This window comes from Cynocephalus volans, chromosome 7 (assembly GCF_027409185.1).
Source record: "Cynocephalus volans isolate mCynVol1 chromosome 7, mCynVol1.pri, whole genome shotgun sequence".
In the NCBI taxonomy this organism is placed as follows: domain Eukaryota; kingdom Metazoa; phylum Chordata; class Mammalia; order Dermoptera; family Cynocephalidae; genus Cynocephalus; species Cynocephalus volans.
The window spans coordinates 152,641,194-152,661,408 of NC_084466.1; the positions used below are offsets into that span (position 1 = coordinate 152,641,194).

The window sequence follows — 20,215 nt, forward strand, 5'->3', positions numbered from 1 at the left end:
GTAGAACCTCTTCAGGGAAGCTCCATTTTCTGAAGGGCATGGGAGCTGGCTTGGTGAGCAAAGTAGGTCTTGAACTGAAGTTTTACAAGAAAGAAAATTGAAACAGCAGGAAAAAAACAAAAACAAAAAACAAACAACCTTGAGGCCATATGACTTACGGAATGGAAAATTCCAAACCAGACAGCCTGTGGCTCAAATCTCAGCTTTGGCAGTGACTAGCTATGTGATCCTGGACAAGTCTTCTAGGTCCTAGGCTCCAACTGCCTCATTTCTGAAGAAACATTGGTTAGGAGGATTAAATAAAAATGTATGTAACATGCCTGCCCAGTGCCTGGCGTATAGTGAGAGCTCAATACATGCTAGTTAGATATACAAGGGTACTTCCAACAGTTCATGGAAAAATAGAATTAAAAGATAATTAATACACTTCCGCATATACCTACTGCTCTGTCTAGGGTTTGTAAAGTCCCTCTGACCGCAGTGAGATACCACCTCACACCCATTAGGATGGTGCGGGGAGTGGGATCAGGAGGGAAATCCTGAGAAATCAGCAGGGAAATCCTGCTAAGGTGTGTCCTTGGCCCTCACCTGTCCTGACGCCGGCCTAGCTGCCCAGGGACTTTGAGTATGTCAGAAATCACCCTCAGCAGACTTTCCTGGGAGAGAAAAGCTTGGAGAAAAGACCACCCGTTTGGTTTTGTGGCTGTCCCGACAAAAAATCTCGATGGCACAATGAACCTAGTGAACCAGGAGTGTGCCATTCCAGGAAAGAAAGCGGCTCCATGGGAAGGAGGCTTGTGTAAACTATGGCTGCTTTTGAAAAATGATTATCCATCCTCACCAGCAAAATGTAAATCTGAACCCACACTATTCCACCTAAATGTGTACCCTTTGGGTACGTAGTGCCTGTCCACTCTGGAGGAAGATAAGGACTGCAGGCCAGCCATCACAATGAAACAGATCTTATTAGGAATGCAGGAGCTTCTAAATGAACCAAATATCCAAGACCCAGCCCCAGCAGAGGCCAGCATGATTCACTGCCAACACAGAGTGGAATGTGACAAAAGGGTTTGAGCACATGCCAGGAAGATTGCACCCTCATAAGCAACGACCTTGTGGCATTGTAAAAAGGAGGAGATTGGTTTGGCAAGAACTTGTTCATGACAATTTTGCAAGTATGAAGTTGCTCCCTACACTAGTGGCCTAGGGGAGGGTTTGCAGGCATCGTTTTCCATTTCTGCTGATGGTACACAGCCCTCGATTAGCTGTGCTGCCCCACTTTTCTGCAGGATCCCTTTCTTCAGTCTTTCATAGTTTTGATTGTTATGTAAAACTTGCTTTTATTTTAATATTGATATCAGCATTTCAACTACTGTAAAATTACAAACTTTTATATTTTGATAAGGCACCTAGGAGCTGGTTGTCTTTGCTCTTGGCTGCAGGCATGCTTCGCATTAGAGCTGCACCTTGCTTCTGATGAAAAGAAAAACATGCCCCTCCCCTCGTCCTGCTCTCTTCAGCATCTGGGTTGTGTTCCTCATGAGCCTCAGATCCAAAGTCAGCAGGCATCTACTCTGCGTCACTTCCTTTGTGTTTATATAGCATTTTGTCTGTGTTGCTGCTTAGAGTAAATAAACTATTTACATCAAGGTTTTTAAAGAAAGATAATATGAATCTTTCTGTTAACTTTTTGAAGTACCTTTGTGTGTTTATATATATGTTATAATAAATATAAATATATATAATAATATCGTATACAGTATTAACTACTATATATCTTATATATATTCCTTTGAAGGTGGTCTTTGACCAACAAAGCCAAAAGACAAATGCAAATGCCTATTTATTTTTACTTCTGTTTTTTCTTTCAGGCTCTAGGAGTATCATTCTGTGGTGTTGGACTCTTGGGGCACTTCTTAAAACTAATAGTCTCTTCCTAATTGGAAGGATTTTTATTTCAGGCAGTGCACTGCGTAACTCCATCCCCCAGCCCTTGGCCTATTCCCCAGTCTCTCTTAAAACATAAATTGAGTTCTGAACTCTAAACTGTTAATGTGGGAATGGTAGCCCACCTCTGCGTATGCCTACTGTGCTGTCTAGGGTTAGCAAATCCCTTTGACCACAGTGAAATACCATCTCACACCCATTAGGACAGCTATTATCAAAAATCCAGAAAAGAGTAAGTGCTGGTTGAGGATGTGGAGAGATTGGAACCCTTGTGCACTGCTGGTAGGAATATAGAATGGTGCAGTCTCTATGGAAAAGAGTATGGTGTTCCTCAAAAACTTACACATAGAGGTACCATGTGATCTAGCAATTCCACCTCTGGGTATATAACTAAAAGAATTGAAAGCAGGGACTCAAAGAGATACTTGTATACTCTTGTTCATAGCAGCATTTTTCACAATAGCTGAAAGGTAGAAACAGCCCAAGTGCCCATCAACAGGTGAATGCATAAACAAAATGTAGTGTATACGTACGATGGAATATTACTCAGCTGTAAAGGGAAGGAAATTCTGTCATATGCTACATCATGGATGAACCTTGAGGACATTATGCTAAGTGAAATAAACCAGATGCAAAGACACAAATACTGTATAATTCCACTTATATGAGGTATTTAGCGTAATCAAATTCATAGAGACAGAAAGAATGGTGGCTGCCAGAGGCTGGGAGGAGGGGGAAATTGGGGAGTTATTGTTTAATGGGGACAGAGTTTCAATTTGGCAAGATGAAAAAGTTCTGGAGATGGATGGTGGTGAGGGTTGCACAACTCTGAGGATACTTAATGCCACTGAAGGTACACTTAAAAATGGTTAAAATACCACATTTTATGTTTTGTGTATTTTAACACACACACACACACGCACACACACACGCACACACACACACGTCTTAGCATGGTGCCCAGCACACAGTGTGAATAAACATTGGTTGTTAAAAAAAGAGGTCCCTCTGGGGTATCCATTGTCATTTTGGAAGTAGTGCCTTTATGACTAGGGTTTGTCTGATTTCATATCCACCTGAATTCACCCAGTCATACCCCAGAGCAAGCAAAATATGGCTTCTAGAAATGTAGAGGAAAAAAAAAAAAAGACACTATCCTTTTTGATTCTTGCTGGGTTTCCACTTGATGTTTTCATGAAGCTGGCAGAAGTGTAACTGCGAACTCCGGAGCTGGGGTGCTCCAGCTGCTGGTGGGGAGAAAAGTGGGTCCTAATGCCTCTCCCAGTCTCTGATGAAGCTCCGCATCTCAGTGCTGTCACTGTGCGCTCTGTATTATTATTATTTTTTGGTATGTAACTTTTCCACTTTTAGCATCAAGTTTATATTCACTTTGTAAACCAAATTGCATAATTTTCCCTCTTTTTCCACTCTGCTGACCTATAAAAGTAACTGATATTTTAAAATTGTGATTAGTAATGTACATGGGTACTTTTACTCACACCACTTTTGTTCTCCCTCTTCCTCCTGTGCTTTCTGTTGGATTGATAGTTTCTCATATTCCTGTCCTCTTTCTCACCTCACTATTGGCTTGGAAGTTATAGATTGATAGTTACCTTTAGAATTTTATTCCTTATAATTAACTACACATTTTTCTATGAAACTCTATGTTATTCAGTATTTCTAGCCTTTTCCCAATGACAATTGTTCTTCACGTGTTATCTACTCACCGAACACTCTCTTCCACTATCTTATAATTGATATTTACAGTTCTAGATTTCTCTAATTTTAAAATATCAGTTGTTTTTATAGGTCAGCAGTTAATTACATGTATTACTGTCTATATTTTTAAAAATCTCTGCCCAGAGTTGTTTTTTGTCTTTGTGTTAATTCCACTTCTTGCTGAAATATATCCTTTAGTAGTTTTTGTTTTGTTTTGTACTGAGAATATGAGTATCTTTGTATTCCAGATAATGTTTTTTTTTTTTTTTTGTCTTTTTCGTGGCCGGCACTCAGCCAGTGAGTGCACTGGCCATTCCTATATAGGATCCGAACCTGTGGTGGGAGCGTCGCTGCGCTCCCAGCGCCGCACTCTCCCAAGTGCTCCACGGGCTTGGCCCCCAGATAATGTTTTAATTTTGTCCTCACTCTTGAAGGGTAGGTTAGCTGGATATAAAATTCTAGATTGACAGCTAATTTTCCCTTCAGCTATGTTTTTTAGCATTTATACTTCCTGTTGAGGGTTTGCTGTGGACCTAATTATTGTTCCTTTAGAGGCTGTCTTTCTCCCCTCTGTGTATTAGTTAGGGCTCTGCAGAGAAACAGAATCAATAAGATGTATATATACAGAGAATGAGACTTATTTTAAGAAATCGGCTCATGTAACATGGAGGCTTGGCAAGTCTAAAACTGGATAGGAGAGGATGGCAGGCTGGAGACCTAGGAAAGAGTTGCAGTTTGAAACCAAAGGCAGTCTGCTGGCGAACCAGGAAGAGCCAGTGTTGCAGGTAGAGCCTAAAGGCAGTCTGCTGGCAGATTTCCCTCTTGCTTGGGGAATGTTAGCTCTTTGTTCCATTCAGGTCTTCAACTGATTGGTTGAGGCCCACCCACATTATGGAAAGCAATCTGCTTTATTCAAAGTTCACTGATTTAAATGTAAATATCATTCAAAAACACCCTCACAGAAACATCCAGAATAATGTTGACAAAATGTCTGGGCACCTGTGGCCCAGCCAAGTTGACACATAAAATTAACCATCATACTCTGGAAGCTATTAAGATTGTCTCTTTATCCTTTATGTTCTACAGTTTCATTGTCATAATGTCTAGTTGTGGATTTATTTTTATATATCTCTGCTTGGTACTCAAAATGTAGTACAAATCTGCAACTCTTGAAGACTCAGCATTTATATTTCTGAATATTATTTCCTCACGAGTCCCCATATTCTCTTTTTCTGGTATTCCTTCTTGAAAAATGCTGGATCCTTATAGTTCTTCCTCCATGTCTCTTCATTGCTCTTTCATATTTTAATTTTGTTTTCTCTTCATACTGTCTTCTGGGTGAGTTCCTCAGGACACTCTTCTAATTTATTATTCTCTCCTTATGGCTAAGTCTAGAATTTACGTTACCGAGTAAGTTTTTTTTTCATTTCTAGGATTTCTTTATTTCTCGGGTACAGCGATCAAACCCTGAACCTTGGTGTTACCAACACCATGCTCTAACCAACTGAGGTAAAGGGCCAGTGTGGATTTCTATTTTATTTTATATCTACTTCTTCTTCTTTTATATTTGCCTATTTTTAATACATCACTTCTTTAATTTTTTTAGTGAAGCTATACCTTCATTTATCTCCTTGAATATTTTAAACTCGAAGTCTTTGATAGATGGAACTATAAAATTAATTTCATTTGGAGTAAATACATATTCACTTTTAATTTTGATGGCTGACTTGTAATTTTGATCTTTAGGCTTATTTTGAGTAGAGGTTTTGGATCTTGGTCCTTTGTTGTTGCTGTTGACTTTTCTCTCTTTACACTCCTCTCTTTCTGTCTAGCAGTCCTCTTAATTAGCAGAAATTAAACTCCCTGCTTCTGGCCCCAGAGATCAGCTATTCAAGTCCACAGAGATGTTTATTTCTTGTTTTAGAGTTTGAGTATGTCTTTTTTGTTTGCTCTTTGTAATTTAGGTGTCACTGCAGTGGTGTTGGAAGCAGAGTTAGCAAAGTGTGAGCTTATGTGACATCTTGACTTGCTAATTCATGTGATTTAAAAATTTTTGCCCTACTAATGGTGTAAGACAGATGATCTGACTAGAAACAATTAGAAAAATAAAGGTAGCTGTTCAAATATTTACAGTCTCTTGGTATTGCCTACATTGGGAAACTTTGGTTGATGAAACGAAATGACCCAAAGTGTCAATGGGTTGTTTTCAAATCTTAGGCCAGATGGACCTTCTCTCAGAATTTTCTCTTCCACCACTACCAATATGACCACCAGGTCAGAGGGTGATGTCACTCTTGGCAGCTGGTGGCAGGATGACTTTGTCCAGATCATTTCAAGTTGTGGTGTGAAATGGAGATCGTGCCATCCTGATCTACCTCATTGGAGAGAACAGAGAAAGCACTTTGAAACACATTTTGATGCTATACTATGCTGACTGTATTATTAATACTCCTTGTTAGTACTCACTGGAGAAAACATCACTGTGTGGCCTGGAGAAAGCATTTTAGAAGCAAGTGGATCTGTGTTCTGATTCTGGGTCTCTCTTGTTAGTTGTGTGATCTTAGCGGGCAAATCAGTTAACCGGATTCATATTCCTGAAAGGACATATGCAGTAGTTGTCACTGCTGTGTCCTTTTCGTTCCATTTGCTTGGGAGAGGAGGTCGACTCCTCTTTTGTTCCCTCTTATCTGGAAACCTCAGCAGTGCTAAGGTCTAGCTTGGAGTTAAATGGGCACTTAAAAAGCCCAGGGCACTTCACCCATTATCAACCCCAGATGTGATTTCTCTTTCCAGAGCTTTATCTATATGAAGCTGTTTTCATCCCTGGGAAAACAAACCAATTGTCTTTCATTATGTTTTGATTTTTGGGGCATAGGGCCCTAGAACTTTACAGTGGTTCCAAGGGACATGTCCAAGGGCCGAGTAAGGCAGAGGAATAGATCAGGCTCCGCTATTTCCCGCCCCAACACCCTGGTTTTCCCCACCCACCATCTCCAAGCGTCTCAAGGGCAGGTATTTGTGATGAGCACACCCACACTGCTGGCACTTTCTCTTCTGACTGTCATTCACATGTGCTGGACCAGGAAGGAGTGTATTTGGACCATGGAACCTCTGAGGGGACACAATTCAGATGTGGTATGGTAACTAGGAATGCCATTCCTGCCCTGCTGAGAGGCAACGGATTTACATACATGAATCTGGACTTGGCCACAGGTACCCAAGTTTGGGGAGCTCCACAGCCTTGGCTTGGTCTTAGCTTTCTTATTGATAAAGTAATGAGGTTGCAGTTGACAATGGCTAAAAGTCCATGGCCAAAGGACCTTGGTTGCTCTGGCTGTACCTGTCCCAGGGAAGGACCTGGTGCTCATGCAAGGTCGGGACTGGGTGGCTCCTTGTTGGGTTTGAGGACAAAATCGTCAGGAGGATACTGCAGTCTTTTCCCTGGCTGTGGTTTTTTCTTTAAAGTGACCTCCTGAGAGCCTTCTTTGGCTATCTGCTAAGAATATAGCCAATAACAATTTCTCTCTGAATTTTACTTGCTCTAAAGGAAGGAAACTAAGATGAAGCATCCAGGATCAATGTACTTTCCTCTTCTTGTTCCCTGGGTGAATAAAGATTAGTATTGCTGGAAGGTGGGATGTTTATATTAAATTCACCATTTTTATGCTAAAGCTTGACAAATATTAAAAGCAAAGGTAAATGAGAGAGGGGATCCCAATCCAAGCCTGGAAGCTTCTGAGTGGCTAGAAAATCATTGCATTAAGCCACAATAAACATCAATCTGCAGGTATGTTATGCTTTTATTTTATTAAGAGAACATCGAATGGCTGTAACTGCTTTTGTACTGGAGCAGGGAAGCTGTACCCCAAGTTGAAAATCTTTCATCTGTTATCCCTAGTACATGCTCACAAGTACATCACAGTCTTGAAGAAGTACAATTAAAAAAGGGGTAATTCTTTTTTCAAGTCCTCAGGTTTAATTTTCCTGATTATGGTCGATTATGAGTCATTCTGAGTCTTGGTCTCCAAGAGAGACAGCGCCTTCTCTTCAGTCCCTTTCAACAGTTGTTTATGGCAGTTTCAGCCTCTTTCTGCCTCTTGGAGGCTCTTTATTTTTAAAGCAAGGCAGACAAGGCCTAAAATTATTCCATTAAAGAGGGGCAATTTTTGTAATGGGACTTAGAGTGCTTTGCAGAAGTGCAGGCAAGTTTCTTCAATATCCTGAGCATTATTCGCTCATTTAGTTAAATGATGTTTCTAATTCCCTGGTAATTACGTGTAATGAGGCACTTTTTCTCTTCTTGATGAGACTTTAGCTTAATATGAGATGGCGTATTTTTTTCTTTTTTTTTTTTTCCATAGGGATAATTACCCCTTCCCAGGAAAAGCAGGGTTTGTTGTGCAGAATATAGCAAATTGTTTTATTTCCTGCCATCTTGACTGCCAGTAAATTATAAAATTAAGTTTCAGTGGCGCATTAGCACCATTTTGGAAAAGGCTTGAGACTGTTTTTTTCTTTTCCTTTCTTTTTCTTTTTTTCTTTTTAAAATTCATGTACTGCTGTCCTCTGGGACTGTAGAGGCTATTATTCATAGAATAGATGTTTTTCTGCCAATTCCTAGTATTCAGATGTACTGAAGCAGCAACATAGGTTTAATTTTTCTGGATGATATCCAATGTAGAATGTTCTTACAAGTGTTCAGGTAATTATCATTATAAAGTAAAGTAGTATGTCTCCTCTTTTCTCTGGTCTCCTCTCACTCCTTTGGATGTCAAATTACCTTTTTTTTGGTGCAATGCTTCAATTAGATGCAAAGCAACTTAAATTTGAATCACATGAAGGTGGTGACACCGACTATTAAAAGGCAAGAAATTCAGAGTTAATATAATCACTCTACTGAACTCTTCCTGTTGTTAAAAAGCAATTTTGAAGAGAGAAAAATATGGGGAGAGCATCCTTAGTTAAGGACAATGTCATACTGAAATTTGGTTTTCTGAATTCAATTATTTTTACCAATTTTAAGAATAATGTGTGTGTGTGTTTGTGTGTGTACTTCTGCTTTTTTTGCTTTTGTTTGTGCATAAGAAAGATTTCTTTGGAAGAAACCTCAGAATGGGATGGAAAGAGGGAAAGAGCCTTGGACCAGGAGCCAGGGGGCTGGAGTTATAGGGGGGACTCCATTTACTCCTGCCCAGCTGTATGGTTTGAGCAGGTCAACCTCTTTGAGCCTCAGCTGTCTCCTGTGTAAAATGCATGAGTTCCAGCGGATGATCACCAGTTTTTAGAAACTCAAAAGGTCTTCGAATCTAATAGTGAAAGGATCATGTGTTGGAGTCATTCTAAAGTGGCCTAGATTTGAAATTTGTGCTTGTTTTCTTTGTTGTTGTTGTTGTTTTGTTTTTTTGTGGCTCCCACCTGCTCTACCATCTCTTGTAATGATGCTGGGTCCCCTGCGTCCAAGTGCCCCCATCCCCCAGCTTGCCGATGGCCTGATGGCTCCTGTCTGGTGTCTACTCAGCTCCTAGTTCTGGAAAGTGGGGAGACACTGCCCAGTGCTGTGTCCATGCAGGACAAGTTTTCAGGTATATGGTTTCCCTTTGGTGGGATTGTGTCCTTGTGGCTTCTAATGGATGTTCTATTTTCCTTTTTTTGAAGATAACTGAAGGCTCTTTTTTGTTTCTTTACGTGTTTGAAATCAACAGCGGTGTACTGAAAACAACATTGTTCTTTTCAGATAAATGATACTAGTGTGGGCTGATTTTTCCATGTTTGGGGAATGGAGAAATTTACCAAAATGATGAGTCTTTTTCACTTGTGTAATTAGCCTGCAGTAAAAATCTCCCATCTGGAGTTTTTATTTTAAGACACTGCTGTTTGGGGTAACTCTGTTTTAGGGTAGCTATGTTGGCCACTTCCCTTTTCCCCTTGGAATCACAGAGGGGGTCCCTGTCTCTCTCTGATGGGTCCCGCGTAGGCATAGCTCCAGGCATGTCCCCCCCTCAGCTCAGCACCCTGCAGGAGCTCCTTGATGACCACACAACAGTGTGAACTCCAAATTCCAGCACGGACCAGAAGTGGGGCCGGGAGTCAGATAGATAAGGGTCTGAGTCTTGGATCTGCCATTCACAAATTCTGTGATCTTGGGCAAATGGCTTAACTTTTCTGAGCCTGTTTTCTCACATCTACAAAATGGGCATCATAATAACACCTCATCAACACCCCCCTCATTGACACATTTTTTAAACTGGTGGTTAAATACTGAGGGGATAAGAAGCCACTGGCCCGTGTGGGACTGGCCGAGTCTCAGGTCTTGTGTTTGCCGGGCCAGGCCTGAGGACCCTAGGAGGGAAGCCAACACCTGGCTGGGCAGACACTGCCTTGAAGGAGCCTCGGGATGTTCGATGGACCCTCCCAGGAGATGAGGCCAGCAGAGCAGGCTCTAGTCTTGTCTGCTCTTCTTCCTTCCTGAATGCTCTCTGACAAGTCACCTGATCACGTGGAGCCTCAGTTTCTCTACCTGTAAAATGGAACTACTAACACACTGAATTGTTCTGAGTGAGCATCAGAGGAAATCAAGAACAAGAGATTTAACTCTGCGGCAGGCTCTACAGATAATTTTCATTGTTATTATTTTGATTTCGGTTGGGTGAGTCAACTACTCCAGGCTTTGAAATGGATGTAGGGAGACAGAATCTCTGTTGTAATTCCAGCCTGCAACTCTGGAGTCTGTCTTGAAGGAGAAGGGATTTTTTATTTGTTAAGAATGAAAAATGGGAGAGGGAGCCTGCATGGCACTCGATTCATGCACTGGAACAGTTGGCCACGGTGATGGGGAGGCCCATGTCACATCTGCAAGCCTTGCTTGAATCCCTGCTGGAGTTCCTGTTGGCCACAGTGACGACTGACCCTCTCCTTGCAGAGACATCTTCACCAAGGCTCAGGTGACCCATGTGCCTTCCCTCGGGTGGCTGGGGGCAGAGACCGAGGAAGGAGGTAAGGAGAGCGCTGGAAAATTCCTTTTAGCATAGGAATAAACACCAATTTGAATATTTAGTCCTAAGGGTTATAAATAACTGTGAGTTTTCATTGACGTGTAAGCAGTGATACATTTCATACAATAATTAGTTATTTGATTACTTTTGTTTTAGCCTGAAGTAGAGGACAATTGACAAATGTGAATACCTCTGAGACTGATGGGGCACAGTAAACTAACTTTATTTATTACAAAATGCAATTTTATTAATATGAATTGACAGTAATTAATTTGCTAGTGTTGATGTTGTTAATAATTGCATGTAATTTATGAAATATTCATACTAGAGCAGAATAAAATAATGCACAGGTCTTCTGGCTTGCTTGTTAAAAAGTCTGTGAATATACCAACAAAGCCTTTCTAGTTCAATGTATTTGTAATACAGCAGTTTGAAATCCCACAAAATAACAAAAAATATTTTGATTACTTATTTTAGCCTTTCTTTACTTGACTTCCAGGCATTTTCAGGGATACTGTGCTTGTACTTCAGGGGACCCTGAAACTCCCTGAAATCAAACAGGAGTAGGTATTTTTTGAGAGTGTCCCTCAAAAGATTAAGTACCATTGCACTGTCTAATTTAATCTTCATAAAAGTTCCAGAAATAGTTATTTTATTCCCATTTTGCAGATATGGAGACCAAGGCTCAGAGAGGAGAAGTCTTTGTTCCTAGTTGCATGTCAGATGAAGTGTCAGAGGCAAGACTCAACTCTACATCCTCTGGCTCCTAAATCCATCACCCAGAGAGTAAAATCTAATTTTGCTTTTATTCTATTTTTTTTGTATGAAAATATGGACTGTTTCCCCTCCTAATTCGGTTTGGCCCTCTTGTTCCTAGAAAAGGATCGTAATTAGAGAGAATCACAATTGAATTCAGCTGATGGGATCAGCGGTGTGGGGCCCCTGCTGGAGCCTGCGGTCCAGCTCTGCTGAGGCGCTTCAGTCTGCCCTCTTGCTTCAGAGGACCCCTCCCCACCCTGTGGGCTGCAGGCCAGGGGCTAGAAGGTGGCTGTATTCAGGGGCAGGAGAGGCAGCTGTAGGTAGGAACATGCTCTAAAGGCCCGCAGAAGTCCCTGCTCAGTTCATAACTCTCAGGGTCACCATCATGGGCATGTGACCTATTCCTGTGCCAAGAAGTGCCCCGTGTTTGGTTCAGTCCTCTACTGTCACCATCTGGAAATTCTTAACTTCCCAATAAAGGACGCTGCATTTTCATTTTGCACTGGCCCTGCTAATTACGTAGCTGGTTCTGCACTCTGGAACTCTGAGATGAGTTACTTTGCTTCTCTGAGCCTCAGCTCTTTGTGTTTGAATGTAAATGAGATGTTTACTCTACCAGGTTCTGGAGGGGGTTAAATCAGAGCATGCCTACAAATGCCTTGTAGATTCTGAAGCCTGGGGTCATGCCAGGGGTTTGCATGAGATTGTCTTCTAGAACCTACATCTTCTAGTTCTCAAAGGAGTGAGCAAGAGCTAGAGCTCCTCCTAGGAGGGCACTGGGAAGATTGATGCCAGCTCAAGGCTCTTTGTCAACTCCCCACAGACCTGTGTCCCAGGTCAGAGGCATTGAACAAACCCCTAAGTCCATGATATTCCAGGGTGATTAGTGTACCCCTCATTCTTGGCTGGGGTCTCAGGCCAGCCCTAGAGCCAGAACAACATGGGAAGGTTAAGGGTTCAATAAAGCACCACCATTACCCATGTGTTTTCACTCCTCAGGCATGTGCCCTACTCATTTTGAGAAGAAAATAAAAGAGGAAGACTTTCTGCACAGTTTCTGACAAACGTTTTTCCAGCTGTGGGACCTTGGACGCATTTCTGTCTCTGAACTTGGTTTTCTCTTTTGTGAAGTGACGTGATAACTGCACCTTCCTCCCTGGGCTGTCGAGGGTGTTAGACAGGAGTGCAGGTGGGGCTCTGCTCACAGCGCATGGCCTGCGGGAAGCACTCAGTAAGAGTTTTGTCATCTTCCTGTGATTATTTTTGATTAATGCAATTTGTGCCGCTCACAGAACTCTGTTATCTTTGACAGTGTAGAGGAAGGGTTCAGGGTGGGGTGAGCAGACGGTGGCATTGGCCTTCACGCTAGGCCTGCTCCGCCCCTCTCCCTCACCCACCTGCCCCGTTTCTCTCCTTGCTGATCCTCCCTAAGTAGGCTGGGGAGACCCGTGACCTCTACTGCCTCCAACCCGCAACACCTGGGGAGAGGTTTCAGGTGTGAGCTGGCTACCAGGCTGCAGGCTCCTTCTCCAGGACCTTGTTTTCTCCTCCTCAAACCCCAGCCTAATGATCTCCTCGCACTGGGGTTGTGCTTCAGGTGTCTGTCCTCAGAGTCCACGTGAGGGTGAGCTCCTTACGGAGAGACAGCACGTTGTCCCATCCTTCTCCCATGCCTGGGTCAGCCCGGGGCCTGCCTGCAGCGCATTCCCAGTGAGCATCTGTTGAATAAACAGGATAACTGAGCTTGAACGAAAACGGCCTCCTAAATATAGACAGCACTTCTTTTTTTCCTTCCTTCCTTCCTACCACCATTTAAACTATTTTTAAATGTACAATTTGGTGCGTTAAGTACATTCCCAATGTTGTGAAACCGTCACCACCGTCCATTTGCAAAACTTTTAATCATCCCAAACAGGAACTCTGTACCTGTTAAGAAATAACTCCACATTCTCCCCTCCCCCAGATGACCTCTATTTTACTTTCTGTCTTTATAAATTTGCCTATTCTAGGCACCTCACATAGGTGGAATCATATTTGTCCTTCTGTATGTGGCTTTTTTCAGTTAGCATGCTTTCAAGGTTCATCCATGTTGTAGCATGTATCAGAATTTCATTCCTTTTTAAGCCTTCTAGGGAAAATATAGGAAAATGGTCAGGGCCCTCAGATGTTCAGAATCTTGCTGAGCTTTTGATGTAAATATGCACGTGTGCCCAGGTGTTCCTTGGCTATTGTCTAATGTAATTGCGCATGTGCACCCAGGTGTCCTGGGTTATAGACTTAAGTATAAAGGATGAGCAGCTCTGATCCACGGGGCCCCCCACCCCTGGGACTCCCTTGGGGGGGGCCATGGGGAGACCACTACTGCTGCTGGAGGCTGTTGCTGCAAGCTGCTGCTAGGGTTCCCGGGACCCTCTGAGAGGCCACCACCGCTGCCACTACTGTGGACTGAGCTCGTGTTGTCTGCTAATGGCTCCTGGGATCTTTCCCAATTACCTAGCATGGACCTGTGTGTGAGGGGTCTGGTGGCCCAGTCTGTACAATGGGTTTGAAGGGTCTGACCCCTAGCCTGGACAATACTAATGAAAACTTAGTATAACTAAAATAATGAAATGTTTTGGCTTTATGAATAGCCTTAACCATACAATTGACATAGTCCCCTAGCAATACAAGCCTGGATAATATTCCCTTATATGGATTTTGTTTAACCATTTTGTTTATGTATTCATTCATCGAGGGACACGTGGGTTTCTACCTTTTAGCTATCATGACTAGTGCTGCTGTGAACACTGGTTCACAAGTTTGTTTCATCCCTGCTTTCAGTGCTTTTGGATATAGGAGGGCACTTCACAAAGTTCATGGGAAGATTTGTATTATCTTTTAATTCTATTTTCCCATGAACTGTATGAAGTGCCCTCATGTACATAGGAGGGTAGTCGCTGGGTCGTACGGCAGTTCTATGCTTAACTTTTTAAGGAACTGCCAAGCTGTTTTTCACTTTCTGTTCCCACTGGCAGTGTCTGAAGATTCCAATTTCCTCACATCCTCACTGTCATGTGTTATTTTAGACAGCACTTTTAATCCCTAGGCAAAAATCTCCTTCCCAGGTACTTTTACTTACAGCAGACTTTTATTCTAGCTGGGAAGAGCAGGTGTAGGAACGGAGAGGGTCTGACAGCCATGGTCGTTTGCCTTTGCTCAGAGATGCCGAGGATGGCCCCGTGGCTCTTTAGTAATCATCTGGGATAATCTCTGTGGTTGAAGCTGCTGAGTGCCCGAGCTCCTCTCTGCTTTTGCAGTGACAAGAGCGACAGGGAAATGGAGGATGTCATTTGGGTAAAGGTGGTGGCTATCTTCTGATGCCATTCCTGGTTAATTTTAACTATATGATGTGCAGTGTAAGTTTGTCTCTGTATGACCCACTGCAACAAGTAATGAACCATTATTCTTTGGACAGAAGTTGGGGGTGAATAGCTGGGGCTCTAACCATGGGCAGGATGAATGTGCCAGGTGCTGTCTATGCTAAGGAGCCAGTCGTTTTAGATTTATCACACTCTAATCATCTTGATCATCCATGAGCCTCACTATGACACTGAACTGAGCCACCTGACACTCTCCGCCCTTCAGATGGGGCCCTGGTGGGTACTGAGTGGGGGCTCTGTGTGGAAATGGTGTCCTGGGATTCCAGAAGACACAAATGCTCCCCAGCTTGCCGGGCCTTCTTTCTGCAGCAGGGCACCTCAACAGAGGCGAGCCATCCCAGAGGGAGGATGAGGGTTCCTGGTTCTCTGAGGTGAGAAAGTCTCTGGATCTGCTAGAGATCCCAACTTGTTCTACAGTAACCAAGGCACAGGGACAGGGATCACCTTCAACAGTGGAACCGGCCGCCTGCCCTTGGTGGAAGCTGAGCCTATGGGAGCCACAACATGGCAGGGCAGGACAGGACAGCCTCAGGTTGCTGGTGAATGGGCCTGTGGCGTGCTCGCCTGCTGCACAGGATCAACATGCAGGGATGGGAGAACAGGCCCTTAAGTGAAGGTAGAGATTGAGAGAATGTGTCAGTGACCAGGATTTCCTGAACACTCCCGCACGCTCAGTGTCTTGGGAGGTGTGGTGCACATAGAACCACCCTCCTGCCTTCTGGGCTCTGTCCTGGACTTGAGCAGCGAGTGGCTGTGTATTGAGAGCTTACTGTGTGCCAAGCACTGTGCTTTGCTCTTGACAGTCCTCTCACCGTCCACCCTGTGCTGGGGATTATCAGCTCCACCTGATAGCATGACTTGAACGTGGGTTGTGGTGATGGTACTTCCCAGTTGAGTGGCCTTGGGCTTGTAAGCCTCAGTTTCCTCATCTGAGAAGTGGGGATAGTGGTCTTCACAGGGATAATAAATGTGAAAGTACTCTCTGTAAGGGGGGAAGACATGTTTTACATGTTAGTTACATGGGGTGCAAAATCACTGTATCCGAAGGTTAGGTTGACAGAAGGCTTGGGGGGCCTCCTAAGTTGGTCTCTCAGGAGCTCGGCGGTGGAAATAGGAGGTTCTGGGAGCAGGAGTGAGCAAGTACTCTACAAAGCCATATAACAATACCCCAAACCTTAGTGGCTTCAAACAAAGAACCACTATTTCAGTTTCTCTGGGTTAAGACTCCAGAAGTGGCTTAGCTGGATGGTTCTGGCTCAGGGCCTCTCACGAGGCTGCAGTGGAGCGCTCGCTGGGGCCCAAGTCATCTCGAGCCTTGACTGGGGCTGGATGATTCACTTCCAGGGGTACTCACTCACATGCCTGGCAAGTTATGCTGGCTGTTGGCAAGAGGACTCAGTTTCCCCCCATGTGGTCCTCTTTACAATGCTGCTTGCATGTCCTCACAACATGGCAGCTGGCTTTCCTGAGAGTGAGTGACCCAAGAGAACAGCATGAAAGCAGTGACTTCTGTGACCTAGCCTGAGAGGTCCCACTCCACCATTTCCACAATGTACTACTGGTTACAGGGCAGCCCTATTTAATATGGAGGGGATCAAACAAGGGTGTAAATACTGGGAGGCAAGGATCATTACGGGCCATTTTGAAGGCTGGTAACTACACCTGGCCACAGTGTCCTCACCTGTAAGCAGCAATTGCCTGCCCAGCTGCCTCACTGTGAGACTCGAAGGAGATCCTGTGTGGGTAGAGCAGGGAGTGCTGCAGTGGGTAGGAGCTCAGGATACAGTAGGTGAGGTGGCTAATTTTATGTGTCAACTTGACTGGGCTAAGTGATGCCCAGGTAGCTGGTAAAAACTGTTACTGGGTGTGTGTGACAGTGTTTCTGGAAGACATCAGCATTTCAATTAGTAGACTGAGTAAAGAAGATCTGTCCTCATCACTGTGGGCTGGCATCCTCCAAAACATTGAGGGATGGAGTAGAACAAACAGGTGGAGGATGGGTGAATTCACTGTCTCTGTTAGAGCTGGGACGTCTTCTCTTGCCCTTGGACATCAGAGCTTCAGGGTCTCGGGCCTTCAGACCCTGAGATTTGCACCAGCAGGTTCCTCGCCTCTAGTTCTCAGGCCTTTGGCTTTAGACTGAGACTTACCCCTTTGGCTTCCCTGGTTCTCAGGCCTTTGGCCTCAGGCTGAATTAGACAATTGGCATTCCTGGTTCTCCAGCTTGCAGATAGTACATCGTGGGGGCTTCTCAGCCTCCATAATTACATGAGCCAATGCCCATACTAACTTCCCTCTTGTGTATCTGTATGTGTCATATTGTTTCTGTTCCTCTGGAGAACCGTAATGCAACAGGCTAAGACAGGATGAGATGTCTGAATTGAGATGCACTGTAAATGTAAAATAACTTCAGATTCCTAAGACATAATATGAAAAATAATGTAAATGATCTCATCAACATGTTGGAATGACATTTTGTACAGTGTGTTTAAGAGATTTTTTATTAAAATGAATTTCACCTGTTTCTTTTCCTTTGCATTCTATTTCTATTGGGCAGCTCTAACCTAGATCATGAGCTTGGGATGTGTTCTCAACCATGTCTCCCCCGAGCTTCCAAAGGGCTCAGAGCACAGTAGGCACTCAATACATGTCTAAATGACTGCTCAGAACACAGTAGGTGTCCAAGGAATGTTGAATAGGCAACCTGAGGGAGAGGGAACACCATACCTTGTTTTTTTTTTCCGGCATCTGGCTGGCACGGGGATCTGAACCCTTGGCCTTGGTGTTACAAGGTGCACTCTAACCAACTGAGCTAACTGGCCAGCCCTTAACACTGTGATCTTTGGAGTCAGACAAACCTGGATTCAAATCCTAGCTCAACTCCCAGTTGTGTGGGTCTCTAACCTCCATAAGCCGGAGATTCCACATCTGCAGAATGGGTTTGATAGTTGCTGCTCAGCTTACTCCATGCAATTCAGACAAAGATGCAAATGAGGGGCAGCCCTGTGCTGAGAGAAGGGCTCCTTGTGCCAGCTCTTAGTGCAGGCACATGTGGCTTCAGGCTAAAAGCAGCTCGGGCTGGGTGGTGGCATGCAGCTGAAAAGTGGCCACTCATGTGCATACATGCACTTACACGCGGGCAGGCTGCAAGCGAGCCACATGCTGGCTGTTGGCAGAAGCCCCTTTGGATTTTCTGATATTCCTGTTCTGTTTCTGTGTCCCGCTGTGGCCGGTCATGATTCCTGAGGGAAGCAGAGACTACCTACTGGGGGTGGGGTGGGAGCACAGCAGCCTGCACAGCACTGTCCTGTCCCTTGAGCCCATTATGGGTGACAGCTTGGAGGAGGCCTCTCCTGACAGTCGAGATGGGTCCCAGGGCAGGGGCACAGGGGCATGTCAGAGGGGCAGCCCTCCCCTGCAGGAGAATCCCTCTTCCTCCCAACCCCCTACTAAGCACCAGCTCTGAGTTCCACACCCCATGTCTGTTCCCAAAGGGACCGGAGACAAAAGGGAGATGCATTTTCTGTTATCAAGACACAAAATCCTTACACTTAATTAAAACGTGCCATGGCAACCAGTGAGGTGCGTGTAGCTGGGCACGTGGTGGCCATCACCACAGAGGGCAATGCCCACGTGCCATCGCTTTGTTCTTGACTGTGGGGAGGTGGCCGTGCTGTGCCTTTTGTGAGCGTGGCCTGTGTCTGCAGTGCGGGGTGGAAGTGCAGGGCCTCAGGGAGGCTGCCGCCTGATGCCTTTTTTGGGCCAGTGCGCTTGCCAGGGTGGGAAGCTGGGCAATCCCAGAGCAGACCCGGCCCATCCTACATCAGCTGAAGGCCATGCTGGGGACACATGTTTATCACACCATCCCTGCTCTCCAGATGCTGCTGGGGAAGGCAGACACACAGCTAGATTGCTATAAGATGGGGGTGTAAGGACTTTGGCAGGGTCTGGGAAGCAAGGTACTATGGAACCTAGGCAAGGGGGTAGAATCAGAGAAGGCTTCCTAGAGGAGGGGTCTTCTGAATAGTTGAGTATTAGGAAAAGGGGGAAGAGTGAGAGTGAGGTTGGAGGTGAGGACAGAAGGGATGTTTCTGGTAGGAGGTGCAGCACAAGCCAAGGCATGGAGGGGAGAAAATGTATGATGTGCAGGGCTGTGCACAGGTCCAAGCTCCTGGACTGCTACACAGGGAAGCAGCAGGGGCAGGATCTTGGAGTGCCATGTGTGCCAGGCTGAGAGGCATGGATGTTATGTGGTATAGGCAATAGGGAGCCATAGAAGGTTGCTAAATGGATCAGAGTCAGATCAGAGGCTCCTGAGCAGGCTGGCTGTCAGCTTGCACTTAGGAAATTCACATGGTTCCTCTGCCCTTCTGTGAGGCTCTGCCTGTGCTGGGGCCACAAGAGGGTCCTGAGGGAGAGAGTGGGGTGACCCCAGAGAACACCTAATCCCACCATGGAGGGACACTGCAAAGTGCAAGCCCACTGGATGGCAAGTCAGCAGAGCCCTAGGAAGGAGGCAACTCAGCATGGAGGGGCCAGAGACAGTCTTGGAGTCAGGTATCATTACAGCTGTGTGACCTTGGAAAAGTCACTTAATCCCTCTGATACTTGGGTTTCTCATTTTTAACATGAGCATGAAATTGAAATTACTTGCATTAATGGTCTGTTTTATCCACTGACCACAAGCAGAGGCCATCAAATATTGACGGAATGAGTGAAGAAGGGTTGACCCGCAGCACTGGGCACTTGCCAGGCCCAGTGGCCCGAGCAGTTGTCAGGAGATGCCAGGCCAGTGGTGAAAGCACTGGCTGCAGCAAAAGACTCATTAGACTTGGATTTAAGAGCCAGGAGTGTGAGGTCACTACAGTGCCCTTAACACCTTAAATTAAAGTCATATTATGGCTTCTTAAGTGTTCCAGATGCACCTTGGTTGCCTTTGAGCTGCTGCATGGAGAATGGGAGGCTCTTGGGTTGTGTATGTCATGGCTCCTGGTTTAGACTGGGCAGGAAGGGCACAGCGGGGCGTGGCATTCACAGGGCCAAGGCGGAGAGCCCAGAAACCTCACTGGGGTACTTCTTGGTCCAGATATAAAATATATCTCAGTACAAGGGCTTTTGCTTGGGTGGGGTGAATTTCTAGGGTCTTTTAAAAGCCATCAAAATAGAGTCTGTAGAGCCCCTTGGATGGTGATTTTTTAAGTCATTTATTTAGCATGAGACTCCCTCCCCCACCCCAGACAATTTTACCCTCTGTCTCCTCTAGGCCAGCCTAGAAAGGAAGAACTGATTTTCTTTAAACAAATATGGGTTTCTGCAGATGATTCAAAGGGTGTAAGGACACTGGTGACTTCTCAGTCCCCTTGTAAGGGTTAGGACTTC

General features: G+C 44.7%; 1 pseudogene; it reads left to right on the top strand.

The window, feature by feature from the left end:
* The first annotated feature begins 621 nt into the window (after positions 1-621).
* LOC134382704 (SUMO-conjugating enzyme UBC9-like) lies at positions 622-1,104 on the top strand (annotated as a pseudogene).
* The last annotated feature ends 19,111 nt before the right edge of the window (positions 1,105-20,215 follow it).